General features: G+C 40.8%; 2 long non-coding RNA genes across 9 annotated transcripts; one reads left to right on the forward strand and one right to left on the reverse strand.

The window, feature by feature from the left end:
• Positions 1-2,761: 2,761 nt before the first annotated feature.
• On the reverse strand, positions 2,762-8,975 carry LOC134455144 (uncharacterized). 2 transcript variants are annotated; one of them, XR_010036034.1, is made up of 8 exons: positions 8,873-8,975; positions 8,387-8,441; positions 7,912-7,993; positions 7,318-7,378; positions 6,571-6,625; positions 6,096-6,161; positions 4,763-4,812; positions 2,762-3,550 (listed from the first exon to the last, which is right to left on the reverse strand). It is a non-coding gene; the product is annotated as an uncharacterized LOC134455144 (long non-coding RNA). The 2 variants fall into 2 exon arrangements; XR_010036033.1 differs by having other exon boundaries at positions 6,096-6,177.
• Positions 8,976-9,187: 212 nt separating this feature from the next.
• LOC134455145 (uncharacterized) lies at positions 9,188-14,059 on the forward strand. Of its 7 annotated transcripts, none has more exons than XR_010036041.1 (7): positions 9,188-9,244; positions 10,664-10,799; positions 11,129-11,203; positions 11,674-11,807; positions 12,135-12,227; positions 12,685-12,820; positions 13,182-14,059. It is a non-coding gene; the product is annotated as an uncharacterized LOC134455145 (long non-coding RNA). The 7 variants fall into 7 exon arrangements; XR_010036039.1 differs by having other exon boundaries at positions 12,153-12,227; XR_010036036.1 differs by having other exon boundaries at positions 12,156-12,227.
• Positions 14,060-14,664: the final 605 nt, after the last annotated feature.

The raw sequence follows: 14,664 nt of genomic DNA on the forward strand, positions 1-14,664 counted from the left end.
AGGGCAAGAGAAGAGAGATGGATGAGAGAAGAGGCATGGAGAGGAGGAGGAGGAGAAGGAGGAGGAGGAGGAGGAGGAGGAGAAGGGCTGTGAAAATGACTAAATGGCTGGGAGCAGGGAATGGAGAGGAGTCAGCGAGAGATGTAGAGCAGAGGGGAGACAGAGGAGACGAGAGGGAGAAGGGCTAAGGGGAGGAAGAGGAGTGTGAAAAGGACTAAATGACAGAGAGCCGAGGATGGAGAGGAGTCGGAGAGGGTTGTAGAGGGGAGAGAAAAAACATTGAGCTGGGTGAGCAGTAGCCTGGTCCTGACCATCCCATAATACTACCATTTCATTTCGTATTTATGGTCTGGCATTTGTTTGCTCTGAAGCGATTGTAGGAAGCAGGAAGTTTGCACTCAGTTATAGTTTGAAATTATTGGACACCTCTCACCCAATCGCTGGCAGTTACTCAACAACAACATAGCGCAGACCAATGGCTCTGGCGCAGATGTGTACGTCATTGTCACGAGCGTTCTCCCCCTTTCGTCCCCACATGGGGGGCGTATTCGATTATTGGCTGTTTTCTGGGGGGGCGTTGCAATCAAAATTCTACTACTCCAAGCACTCCACAGAGAAGCACGGCCAGACTACAGTAGTGGAGGTAATCCTTTGGCGGAAGTACGTAGGATGGCTCGCGAGGCTAGGTGAGCAGCAGTGTGAAAAAAAAAACGGATAAAAGGAAGGCCGAGTGTTGAAAGGAGGAAAAAAGTAAATTCGCTTGTTCGAAGGGACAGAAAAAAAGCGGCTCAGCAAAAAGTAATTCCAGTCAGTTCATGAAAAAAGCGTGCTGTATAATGTTTTTTTCTATAGGATTAAGGACAGACACAGGTCATCAGTGAGAGACGAGGGACAGTCATTTTCAAAAATAGAAAACCAGCTATTTTACCTGCAGGTCATGTCTGACACTCAGCTTTCAGTAGACAGAGTGCACAAATGAGCAAAGGCCTGTACAGCAGGCGACTATCCTCCTGGATAATGGGATATTGGATATACTGTTACACAGGGCTGGGCTGGGGGAGAAATAGGGTCCGGGTACTTTTGGCTTAAAGGGGCCCCTCATAATTAGCGGCGCAGAACTGACTCACCGGTGGGCCCTGCACCCTTTTGGCCCCCACTTTCATTTCTGAAAATAGGGGCCCAAAAGGGTGCAGGGCCCACTTGGAAATGCCCACTATGCCAGGTGGCCAGTCCAGCCCTACTGTTGCAGCTACAGAATCTGAATCTGTGGAATTCAATGTTGGCAGGCGCAGAAATGCAATAAAAAAATGAGTAGAATTTTGTATTAGAAATACAAAAGACGGGAAAATGTTTGCAATGGCTAATTATCACCACCAGATACATTGACATATGAAAATAAACTATTCATAGCAAGAGAAGGCATCATAACAATATGACAACAACTAAATGGCAGTCAGCAAAAACACAAACATCTGACCACATATCAAGGCAAGCACAGATCAATTCATAACGACCAGGTTACACTTTGATGATTAGTACCTGGAGGTGCCAATCCCAAGGAAAGTCAATATAAGGCGCCAGCTTCTCTCTTCAATTGACGTTTGTCCCACTGTGATGCACATACACGTATGAGCTGAGAGATGATGCATGTAGTCCTAACTCAATAGAATATCACGTAGAAAACAGAGATATCCTCCTCGCTCCCGTACTTCACAATCTGGTGCGTCACAGAAAAGGACTTAATTGCAGACAAAGAACACTGAAAAAAACGATCCAAGGGGGTCTTTGGATATGCCCAAAAGAAGGACATTGATCTAACATGTTTTTTTCATATACCGTCACTAAACACATTTAAATCATGTTGGATTGAAATGTGTCATTTGTATTTGAGTTGTGCATATTTATATCAGGTTACTGGAACATGATTTTGATATGTAAAACGTTACTAATAGGCTACTCCTGACAAGCTGGTGGCAGTAGAGTGTTATGAATGCAACCATGAATGACATTCACACGAGACCATTCGAAGAAGACCAACATCAACAGACATTTTCAAGTATGTCTGGCTGCGGACTGTAGCGCCATATCCCTCTCTATATCCCTGTCGGCCATCTTGGCCCAGGCATCCCATCCATGTCCCTGTCGGCCATCTTGGCCCAGGCAGTCAATGCAATCATGTTGTACGGTTAAAAACCCATATCCCTGTAGGCCATCTCGACTAAGAATCGTTAAAACTACCATGGGACACTTATTGATGCATTTAACTGACGGTTATTGTATTGCAGCATTTTGTTTAAGAGTCTGTTAAAATCCACTAAGCAGCAAAATAGGCCTACTTAAACATTAATATTTTACTTTTTTTGTTTAAATCATGACAAGTTCAGTGTACACAAGTCCTACAATGTACAGTCATTAAAATTCACGGCAAAGAACCTTGAATTAATGAGTATTATTGTTGCACTTACCTTTGATTAATCACATAGGCTGCATGTTAAACAAAAATAACCCAAATATAAACATAAAATGCATTTTTCTTTGATTTAAACTTGTCATGATAAAAAAAGGCCGCCCAAACATCCACAAGTCCCGATAGATAGGCCTACTTCTAGCAGATATTACTGTTTAAAGACAGTAATATCCAAATGGAAAAGACAAGGGAAGGCCAAAGTAGCCTATGTTTTCAATTGGTTCAATTCAATCAAATTTGTTTATTAGACAAACACAGCTTCAAATCCACCAAAGACGGACCAGGACAATCAAACAAAAACAACAACTTTTAATTAAAATATGAATAATTACATATGTGCAGACATTTAACTATGTGCACTCTCAGCCTCTGAAGCATCTTATTTGTTAAGATAAAAATGCCATCCAAACACAATACTAAATGAAAACAATTGAAGTATAAACGTGCACATAAATAAAACATTTACTACACATTTCCAAGAGTGGCTGTTATTCTGATATCATCCAGGAAGACCGTAATGGTGAGATTAGAAAAGAACATTTTCTCAACTGGAGTTGTGTTGGAGTGTGTGGGAGAGTCAAAGGAAATGTTGGGAGTGTGTGTGTGTGTGTGTGTGTGTGTGTGTTTGTTTGTGTATGAGTGTTAGCCGTTATAAATCGAATACAAATCCACAGGCTCAACTAGCTTATTAGGTACTTATCTAAACACTGTTGCACTGAAATGCTGACCATATTTTGGTAATAACAATTAATTCGCCTCACATCTTTGTTTCAGTTGGCCAAGTGGTTGCTTACCGCAACACCACTAGGTGTGCGCAAGTTCATTGCACTGCCAGACACAGACCTTGATGATACCAAAACTTTAGGGAATGTGTGAGTGTTATAGTGGGCACATGTTGCCAGTACGGCTAGGTTTTGCGTGTCCTGGCACTCCTTCGAGAAGTCCTCCGTGTCCTCTTGTATTTCGAAGTCGAACACAAAGGGCTCCATGTCCACCTCCACTCCTCTACCCGTCCTTTCAACCCTTATTGGTCAGCAGTCACTGCACAGCCTGGTGTAGGTCCGTCAACAGCAGGAGCTCATTCTAAAACAAAACAATTCAGGAATCATGTGTGAATTGTAGACACATACTGTGTCTCTGAGGGCACACTTGTGCACCTCAGGCATTAGGTTTCAGTGTGTATGGCAGATTGCAGGGACCTCGAACTCAGGCCCGGGGGGCAAATCTGGCCCGCTGAGTCCTTTTATTCGGCCCACAAGGTCATTTCAAATGTGCATTACAGTTGGCCCACACGCCATTAATGTATAGTGTATGAACATGAAATTTGGTGTCACAGGAATATAAGTGGCCACAGGCCAATGGAACAGCTCACACTAATATGCAGCACAATATGTGCAGTAGTGGAATGCATTGGCACTGCCCTTACAATTTGATTACGATTCAGGAGGTAACGTTTCATTTCAAATCGATTCAGTCTGATTCTATGATGCATTGTAATGCATTACATTTCTACTAAAAGCAACGCACATTTTTATCGGTCATGAGACAGTACAAGCACTGAACAACATTTTATTGGCTGCTCTGTGTCTTGTAATTCTCCAGTTTTCAATGCTTTGAAGTGCTTTAATTTAATGTAAAGTTCATTTACTCCGGAAATGCCCACGGAAGTAATTGAAACATTAAAACATATGCTGCATCAATTTGGGCATTTGCCCCGCTTTGCCTAATCGAATATTGTTGACATCACTAATGTGCAGGCACATTTGAAATGTCATATATGGGTAAAGAGTGTGTGTGAAATTTAAGTGCATACACAACGAATTTGAGTTTGACACCCCTGGCATATTGGTTATGCATTGAAACATTGTGCTCGAAGTGCATAAGTGCGCCATCTGAGACACAGCGATACTGTATAACACGTCACACTCACCACACACACCACCTGGCCGCTAAACAAGCACACCAAGTTGTATTAAAATGTGTTGGTTGGGCCCCAAAGTGTCCCATTTCACGTGAAATTACCCCACAAACCATTATATATTTTTTAAAATCACTTGTAATGTGGGTTGCACTCATGAAATAACAACTCATCTCTGTTTATGCTAATGGATATATTCTGCCATTGAGTTAGATATGTAATGTTTACCTTTAACCTCTTTCTTCTGAATATAATTAGGTAACATTTTTCAGGTGTTACTGCTTAAATCTTACATGACTGGTATGCATACTTTTTCAATACATTGATCACTTGGTTGCATTACTCCTTCATACTATGCAAATGCTACAACTGATCACCTTGATCTTGTGATTGTTTTGGGTGAGGGCTGGGCAGAGTGGCAGGCTGGCTGTGGAGAGAGGATTAAAAAAAGAGAGAAAAAGTTAAAGACGCGATGGAAAAGTCCAATCGTCATTGTGACTCAGCACACATTGAAATGACATTAATGCTGCAGCCCAGTTGGTGCCCCAGGGGAGCATTGGAGCAGAATGGTACCATGTGCAGGGTGGGAAATGGGGAGAGCACTTGTTAATAATAGCCCTCTCCAGGTTGGGAATAGAACTGACAACATTCAGGGTACAAATCTGACTCTTACCCATGACTGTTTATCCTTTAGTCTAAGTAATTAAAGGACCAGTTTAGTCAATTTCAACATGCAGTTGTAATGCTCACACTACCCTGGACTTGTCAGTACCTGAGTTTTTTTTTTTCTTCAGCCATTTCCGAGATCCTGGTCATTGTAATGGGGGCAGCGCTTTGTTTACATTTCATTTAAAAAAAAATGTATTCCCAAAAACATCCAAAAGGTTGTACAACAGGGCTATTCAATTAGAATTTCATCACATTTCGAAACCAAGAACTGCATTCGGGCCGCACATTTTCAGACATCACAACCACTGAAATGACACTTAAAATCAGTAGTCCACAAACAAATTTTAAACATGTTCCTCTAACCTAAAACTTAACCACATTGAATGTGAATGTATAAGACAAGCAGAAGATTCACAAGCAAACAGGTGGGATATGTGTGATTCACAAGCAAATAATGTGTTGTACTGCAGTAACAAAACTGAAATGTATACTGCTTCAGTTGGGGGCGATGCCTGGGCCGCATGTGGACTGCATCTGGGCCGCATGTGGCCCTCGGGCCTCCAATTGAATAGCCCTGTTGTACAACATCAGCAGACAACTGGCAAACCGCAATACCGTTTGGGAAAATATTTGGAGTAGGCCTATGCTAATTTTGTTTAAAGCGTAAACAAACGCTGCCCCCATTATAATAGCTCATGTCTCGGAAAGGGCTGAGCCGAAAAATGTGGCATCACCGGGTACTAACAAGTCAAGGGTAGCGTGAGCGATACAACAGCATATTGAAATTGACTGAACTGGTCCTTTAAGAATTAAATACGCTTATTTGTGGTTAGGAAGTGTATATGGGCTTAAGAAAGAATGACATTAATTTTATTTTATGGGTAAGCCCATCTTATTCAGGTGTTTGTCTCACACCAGAAGTGTGGATTAGTTATGGAGATTCTATGGGAATGTACAGTTGGGTGGCATCTTTGATAAGGTAGTCATTTCACTTCATACATAAATAACTACATGCATAATATAAAATAAAATATTAATTACCAGACAGTCTTACAACGTTTCTCCACTGTATTACCAGGCAATGGATGAGGGATAACCATGTCAAGCCTCACTGCAGTGGTTTCTGTAAATAAATTACAGAAATTTGTGTTAATAGATTTATACTGTGATAAGAAAATACTAGGAATGACAGGTTTGACAACTTAAGACAAGGTTAGGCAGCATAAGCAAGGTTCTCTCATCACGTTTAGACGAGAGTGTCTCACATCACGAAAGAGCCTAAAGCTACCCCTTCTCCCTCCCAGCGTGTTTATCAGGCGGTATATTTTGCATTTTACAGAACATACTTCATCTAGTGCTAAACAATATCAACAAAGGCCATCAGAGGACTGCATACGACAAGAGAATGCTAGAGCTCTAGTAGATTCCGCCTTAGCTTTTCGTGCTTTCTGGCATTCAAGCAGACTGGCATTGCATCTTCTTAACATTGAAACTTCAAATAAGAAACACTACACACCTGGTCAGATGCACAAAGCACATCAGTGGGATTCGCAAGGCAGTCTCGTCTACTCCTGAAAAGGCAATGATACAAGAAAATGCTTAAGACATACTCCAACAACAGTATATGTGCAGTAGTGGAATGCATTGGCACTACCCTTACAATTCGATTACGATTCAGGAGGTAACGTTTCATTTCAGATCGATTCAGTCTTTTACAATGCATTACATTTCCACTGAAAGCAACGCACATTTTTATCCGTCATGAGGCAGTACAAGCAGTCAGACACTGAACAACATTTTATTGGCTGCTGTGTGTCCTGCAATCCTCCAGTTTTCAATGCTTTGAAGTGCTTTAATTTAATGTAAAGTTCATTTACTCCGGAAATGCCCACAGAAGTAATTGTAATATTACAAAATATGCCGCATCAATTTGGGCATTTTGCAGGCACATTTGAAATGTCATATATGGGTAAAGAGGGTGTGTGAAATTGAAGTGCATACACACCGAATTTGTCCCTCAGGCAATGACTTTGACAACCCTGGCATATTGGTTATGCACTGAAACATTATGCTCAAAGTGCATAGGTGCGCCATCTGAAACACAGCGATACTGTATAACACGTCACACTGAATTACTATTAATAAGTATAAGGGCCAAATGGAGTTTGGTATGCATACTTTTTCAATACATTGATCACTTGGTTGCATTACTTCACTAGGTTGCATTACTCCTTCATACTATGCAAATGCTGCAACTGATCACCTTCATCTTGTGATGTATTTGGTGGGTGAGGGCTGGGCAGGGTGGCAGGGTGGCAGGCTGGCTGCGGACAGAGGATTAGAAAAAGAGAGAAAAAGTTAAAGACGCGATGGAAAAGTCCAATCGTCATTATGACACCGCACACATTGAAATTACATTAATGCTGCAGCCCAGTTGGTGCCCCAGGGGAGCATTGCAGCAGAATGGTACCATGAGCAGGGTGGGGAATGGGGAGAGCACTTGTTAATAATCACCCTCTCCAATTTAGCAGGTTGGGAATCAAACTGACAACACTCAGGGTACAAATCTGACTATAACTTACCCATGACTGTTTATCCTTTAGTCTAAGTAATTAAGAATTAAATACGCTTATTTGTGGTTAGGAAGTGTATGGGTTTAAGAAAGAATGACATTTACTTTATTTTATGGGTAAGCCCATCTTATTCAGGTTATTCACACCAGAAGTGTGGACTGGTTATGGAGATGTTATGGGAATGTACATGTTGTGCAGTTGGGTGGCATCTTTAGCATGGTAGTCATTTCACTTCATACATAAATAAATACATGCAGAATATAAAATAAAATAGGCCTAATTACCAGACAGTCTTACAAAGTTCCTCCACTGTATTACCAGGCAATGGATGAGGAATAATCATGTCAAGCATCACTGCAGTGGTTTCTGTAAATAAATGTCAGAAATTTGTGTTAATAGATGTATACCGTGATTACAAGAAAATACTCGGAATGACAGGTTTGACATGACAACCTAAGACAAGGTTAGGCAGCATAAGCAAGGTTATCTCATCACATGTAAACGAGTGTCTCACATCACGAAAGAGTAAAGCTACCCCTTCTCCCTCCCAGCGTGTTTATCAGGCGGTGTATTTTTTTATTTTACAGAACATACTTCATCTAGTGCTAAACAATATCAACAAAGGCCATCAGAGGACTGCATACGACAAGAGAATGCTAGAGCTCTATTCCGCCTTAGCTTTTCGTGCTTTCTGGCATTCAAGCAGACTGACATTGCATCTTCTTAACATTGAAACTTCAAATAAGAAAAACTAAACACCTGGTCAGACGCACAAAGCACATCAGTGGGACTTGCAAGGCACTCTCGTCTGCTCCTGAAAAGGCAATGATACAAGAAAATGCTTAAGACATACTCCAACAACAGTCAACAAACAACGGAGTCACAAGTTGCTAATCAGCTATAATACCTCTTTAGCACTCTGTAAACAAATATGCATGACGGTTCTGTTGTATTAACGTGTCCGCATTATTAGTGCCCGTATACTAAAAAATGATCGAAAAATAGCCATTAATGTTGATATGTGACATTTAAAGCACCGTTGATTAGCTATGATTTGTCGTTCACCCCTGAGCTAGCTAGATTACTTAGCTTCCAAGTCCGACTTTCACTAGTTCTAATTCAAGTGCAATTAAGAACGACAGTTACAGACGATTAAACTATAATCTGCCATTAACAAGTTTATCAGTCCCCAGCAGGTTGTTGTGCACCACGTACCAATAAATATCATAAAGTCAGTCAACTTACATGTCTTCAAGTTCTCACAAGACGTCTTTGACATTTCTTCTCCAAACCCAAACTGATGGTTTTGCTGAGTAGGGCCTAAGCATTCTTCAGACTTCTAGAGCGATTTACTTACTTTTTACGTGCCTAAAGATACGCTTAATAGCCAAAACAAGTTATTTATGTATACATTTTACAATCAAAATGTACTACTGGCCCGGCGGCCGCGGTAATGTGATATAAAATGGCCGACAGGGATATGAGCGCGGGCCGCGGGGGAGAGGGAGGAGGGGGGAGAGAGATATCCCGCTGCAGTCCGCAGCGAGACCCATCTCGACATTTTTGACTTTCGCGCCCTTGGCTTGGTAGCAGGTCCACCACCACCCCCATTCAAAAGTAAGTTTTTTATTCAACTATTTATATTTATTATCCTTCCATTGGTGATAAACGTGTCGTTATTCGCACCACATTGAAATTGCCATATTTGTGGATGATAGGGCTGTGAATACATTTGCGAAACTATTTCAGTTAGTTTAGCAATCAGTGGTGGTCTAAGTTAATCAATACCGAAGTGGAATACCTAGTTTTTCCTTCTCAATCTTCAGAGTGAAATACATTGGTACTTTAATAGAGGGTAGTAGTATTTTGTGACAGAGAAGTATTACTTCATAAACAGTCGTGTTGGTTCCTCTGGTTGCATGCCGAGGATCGAGTGAACGGCTCGAAACCCTCGACGTGAACCCGTGTAGAAAAGGTTGGTAGAACTGCGAAGCTCGCGTCTTCTCCTGTGGGTGAAGACGGTTACATTAGCTATCGACAGGGCTAGCTACAGGGTTCCCACCATGGTAAAATATCTTACCCACCGTTATAAATAATGTACTCCTGGTCAAACTAAGTGAATATGTGTCTGAACTGCAGAACCATGATTGTAACGCACGCGCACCTCAAAAGTATGGTGCCTCTAACAGAGACGGTTTAGGTAGGAGCTGTAAATATCCACGGGGAAATGGGCACATGTTTGTACGTGGCGTTATGGCACCCTGTATCATTCCGTGATATCACGGTGATAGAGATGACTGAATAATGCACTGTACTTAAACCACTGATGGAATGATACATGGTGCCTTCACGCTTCGCAGGCTATGCTATTTCCCCAGAACATATTGCTTGTAATATTATCCTATTGTTTAGTCGCTGGCTTCCTGCAGTTGTTAAGTTTCTGTTCACCCCCCCTTTCGTGTAATCAGCTCTAACTTGCCGTTTTAGTTACTCCCTCATATAATTTCTCCATAATGGTGGAAGTAAGCACTAGTATTCACGTAATCAGTTATTAGTCATGTTGTCTTAGTAGGTTTTATTGGGCCAGGCATACATGAAAGGCTTCAATATAACTTATTTTAAACGTGTACTTGTATCCTGTCTCGTGGCACTGCCGTCACTGCTTAGTAGAACGCGATTGCCACAACATAAAACCTCTTGACTCTTAAAGGGACAGCAGTGGTCCACGCAGTCTGGCTCTCCTGCTTTACTATTTAACTGTACTACTTCTCTGTGTGTGTTGGGAGGGGGGGGTTAAAACACTGAATGTTATCAACCTGAACACTCCATTTTGCATTGATAGGAAAATACTGTAATTATGTAATGAATATGTTTTGCTTATCAAGATCATGTTGGCCATTTCTGGCCAGAAATGTTGGATATTGGAGAGGTAATGTTTTTACTCAGTAGGAAGTACTGGCTTGTATATTGTATGATACCGATGACATTAAGTGTTCCTTAACATACTGTCTTCTGGGCCTTTTTTTGTCATTTCAGATCCATGCAGAGTTAACTCGTTACCACTATGCCACTGCAGTTAAAGTTTCTTTCCCAGCTGGACCTCCACTGCGATGACCTGGTGAAAATCTTCCAGAAGAGGGGAGGGCACACCGCAAGAAAACTGCAGTCAGTGGTAAGTAAAGGTGCCCCACTTCCTGTCCTTGAGGTGAACTTGTAAGTTTTCTTCAATGCATTTATACCTGGTATGACTTGGCGTTTCAATCCCCAGCCCTTCTCAACACACGCGTGCCTAAGCCTACCGGTAGTTTGGTAATGTCACAATGTGATGTTAATGTCATATTTCTCAATTCATCTGACTGGGCGGTGGGCTGAGGGCATGTGGAAACAAAGAATGTTGTCAACCTGAACACTCCATTTTGCATTGATAGGAAAATGATTAAGTAATCAATATGTTTTGCTTATCAAGATCATGTTTTTTGACAGACATTTGTGTTCCACCAGCAGGAGATCATCAGCGACATGCCCATGGCCACCGACTTCAAGTCCTGCTGGCCAGAAATGTTGGATATTGGAGAGGTAATGTTTCTACGCAGTAGGAAGTACTGGCTTGTGTATTGTATGATACCCATGACATTATGATTAAGTGTTTCATGTGTAGAATGTGGCCAGAATTGGTACTGCAACTATGCTGCTAATTGAAATAGTGCTGCATTTTGCCAAATTTGATCTTTTCATGAATATTTACTAAATAATAAACCAATATTTATTAGTTTAGCCAAAGTACAGTACGTTTTGCAGCTGAAAATGTCTATATCGGGAAATTCAAAGTGGCAGACCACAGAGCAGATCCCCCTTTTCATGTATGAAAAGTGCAATTATCCCAGTCATAATGAATACTTAGAATATGGTGGTGGTGGTTAGTTCATGAAAAAGGTAACATTTGTGAATGGGCAGCATGAATTCTGGAAATAAACAACTAAAATATTACACAGAGCACCTTAAACATACTGTCTTCTGTTTTTTTTTTTTTTTTTTTGTCATTTCAGATCCATGCAGAGTTGACGCGTCACCACTGCCACTGCAGTTAAAGTTTCTTTCCCAGCTGGACCGCCATTGCGATGACCTGGTGAAAATTTTCCAGAAGAGGGGAGAGCAAACCGCAAGAAAACTGCAGTCATTGGTAAGTAAAGGTGCCCCACTTCCTGTCCTTGAGGTGAACTTGTTAGTTTTCATCAATGCATTTATACCTGGTATGACTTGGCATTTCGATCCCCAGCTCTTCTCAACACGCACGCACGCACGCACGCATGCACGCAGGCCTACCAGTAGTTTGGTAATGTCATAATGTGATGTTAATGTCATATTTCTCCCTTCATCTGACTGGGGGGTGGGCTGGGGGCATGTGGAAACAAAGAATGTTATCAACCTGAACACCTCATTTTGCATTGATAGGAAAATGATTAAGTAATGAATGTGTTTTGCTTATCAAGATCATGTTGTTTGACAGACATTTGTGTTGCACCAGCAGGAGATCATCAGCGACATGCCCATGGCCACCGACTTCAGGTCCTGCTGGCCAGAAATGTTGGATATTGGAGAGGTAATGTTTCTACTCAGTAGGAAGTACTGACTTGTGAATTGTATGATACCCATGACATTATGATATTAAGTGTTTCCTGTGTAGGATGTGGCCAGAATGGGTACTGCAACTATGCTGCTCATTGAAATAGTGCTGCATGTTGCCAAATTTGATATTTTCATGAATATTTACTAAATTACAAACCAATATTTATTAGTTTAGCCTACAGTAAGTTTTGCAGCTGAAATTCAAAATGGCGCAGATCCCCCTTTTCATGTATGAAAAGCGCAATTTTCATAGTCATAATGAATACTTAGAATATGGTGGTGGCAAGTATTCATGAAAAATGTGGTGGCAAGTATTCATGAAAAAGGTAACATTTGTGAATGGGCAGCATGAATTCTGGAAATAAACCAAAATATTACACAGTGCACCTTTAACATGTTGTCTTCTGGGCTTTTTTTTTTTGTCATTTCAGATCCATGCAGATTTGACGCGTTACCACTATGCCACTGCAGTTAAAGTTTCTTTCCCAGCTGGACCTTCACTGTGATGACCTGGTGAAAATCTTCCAGAAGAGGGGAGGGAAAACCGCAAGAAAACTGCAGTCAGTGGTAAGTAAAGGTGCCCCACTTCCTGTCCTTGAGGTGAACTTGTGAGTTTTCATCAATGCATTTATACCTGGTATGACTTGGCATTTCAATCCCCAGCCCTTCTCAACACACACAAACACGCGCGTGCGCAGGCCTACCGGTAGTTTGTTTACATGCATATACATATTCAAATTATTGCCTTAGTCTGACTAGGAGAACTGAGTTTTAAATATCGGACTATGCTTGTGAAGTGCAGGTAAATTTTGTCACACTGTTTCATCCTAACTGGACAGGGTTATTTTAGAGAAACGTTTCTTTCACCTATGTCGACCTGTAACATTTCTCTCTCTCTCCCCCCCTTTTTTTTTTTTTTTTAACCTAGGATTTCACTGCAGCTCAGGTGCAGCTCAGCAAACGGCCATGGGGATAAAGCTCTATGACGATGGACAATATGGACGTTCACATTGTGTGAGAAGGTGTTGGAAGTTCTTGGTGATCTTGCCTGTGGCTCTGGCTGTAGTGAGGCTTTTTGTTTTGGAATTATCTCGCCCAGAAAAATCTGTGTTTGAAAGAAGTCTGTAGTGAGGCCTCACACACACTTTACTTTAGTGTGACCTTTACCATCTAGTAACTTGGCCTGCTTCTTGGAGATCTTGACTGTGTGGCTCTGGCTTTAGTGACTGTTTGGGCTTTTCTTTTCTTTTCTTTTCTTACATTTTCAGAATGGATGTTAGCCACTCATCAGTTTTTATCCATTTCCAAGTATTCATAATGACTGGGAATATTACAATTCATACAAGGTGGGAAGGTGGCTGTTCACCATTTTGGATTTGTTGTAATGGACCTCTTTGGCGGCAAAACTTACTGTACTTTGATCAGATCAGTAAATATTAGTTTATTACTAAGGAAACATTCATGAAAAGATATAATTTGTGAATGGGCGACTGAAATGATATGCTGTATTTTTAAGTTACCCCAGAAAATGATAATGGTGCTAGAGGTTACAGTATCTGCCCGAATTGTCACTGAAAATTTTGCGTAGTGTGTAGTTATGCAAGACACTTCACTGCATATTGCGGTCTTCAGATTCATTTCAAAGAGCAAATAGTGAATGTGTTGCCTCTATTTAATGTAATGCGTAAAATGGATTGTGATTATGATCTGTGAATTCAGTCTGTTCTACTCATGTGTCTGACCTGCACTAAAGGTATATCCGATGTCATGAATCATTTGTTTAAATAAAAGGAAATTTGCAGTACATATATTTGTAAATGTAGTCTTGTTGCTGAATACCATTGGAAATTGATTCCTTTACTTTATGCACAGAGGTAATGTCCTAAAATTAGTTTAAAGCGATAAAAGGTACAACTCAGTCAGTTTACTCAAGGGGATGTGTAAGATGAGCTTATTTCCAAAAATCACTAAGCATTAAGTTATGCATGCATTTTTGCCAAGCAGGTAATGCCTTTGTATTACCTGGAAATGTGTTGTAACATGATTTCTTCAAATAACACAATATTATAAAAGTACTGAAATGTCACTGTTCCATCAAAATTAAGTGTTGGTTCAACATGATTTTAGCATGTAATATAAACCACATAACATGATTACAGTGCCACTGCACTCCATCAAAGTAAAGTGTTGGTTCAACATGATTTTATCATGTAATATAAACCACTCAACATGATTACAATGCCACTGCACTCCATCAAAGTAAAGTGTTGGTTCAACATGATTTTATCATGTAATATAAACCACACAACATTGATAACAATGCCACTGCACTCCATCAAAGTAAAATGTTAGTTCAACATGATTTTCACATAATATTAGGCAGAATTCTATGTGTATGCTGCCTGAAAATA

The sequence above is a fragment of the Engraulis encrasicolus genome, chromosome 9 (assembly GCF_034702125.1).
Source record: "Engraulis encrasicolus isolate BLACKSEA-1 chromosome 9, IST_EnEncr_1.0, whole genome shotgun sequence".
Classification (NCBI taxonomy): Eukaryota; Metazoa; Chordata; class Actinopteri; order Clupeiformes; family Engraulidae; genus Engraulis; species Engraulis encrasicolus.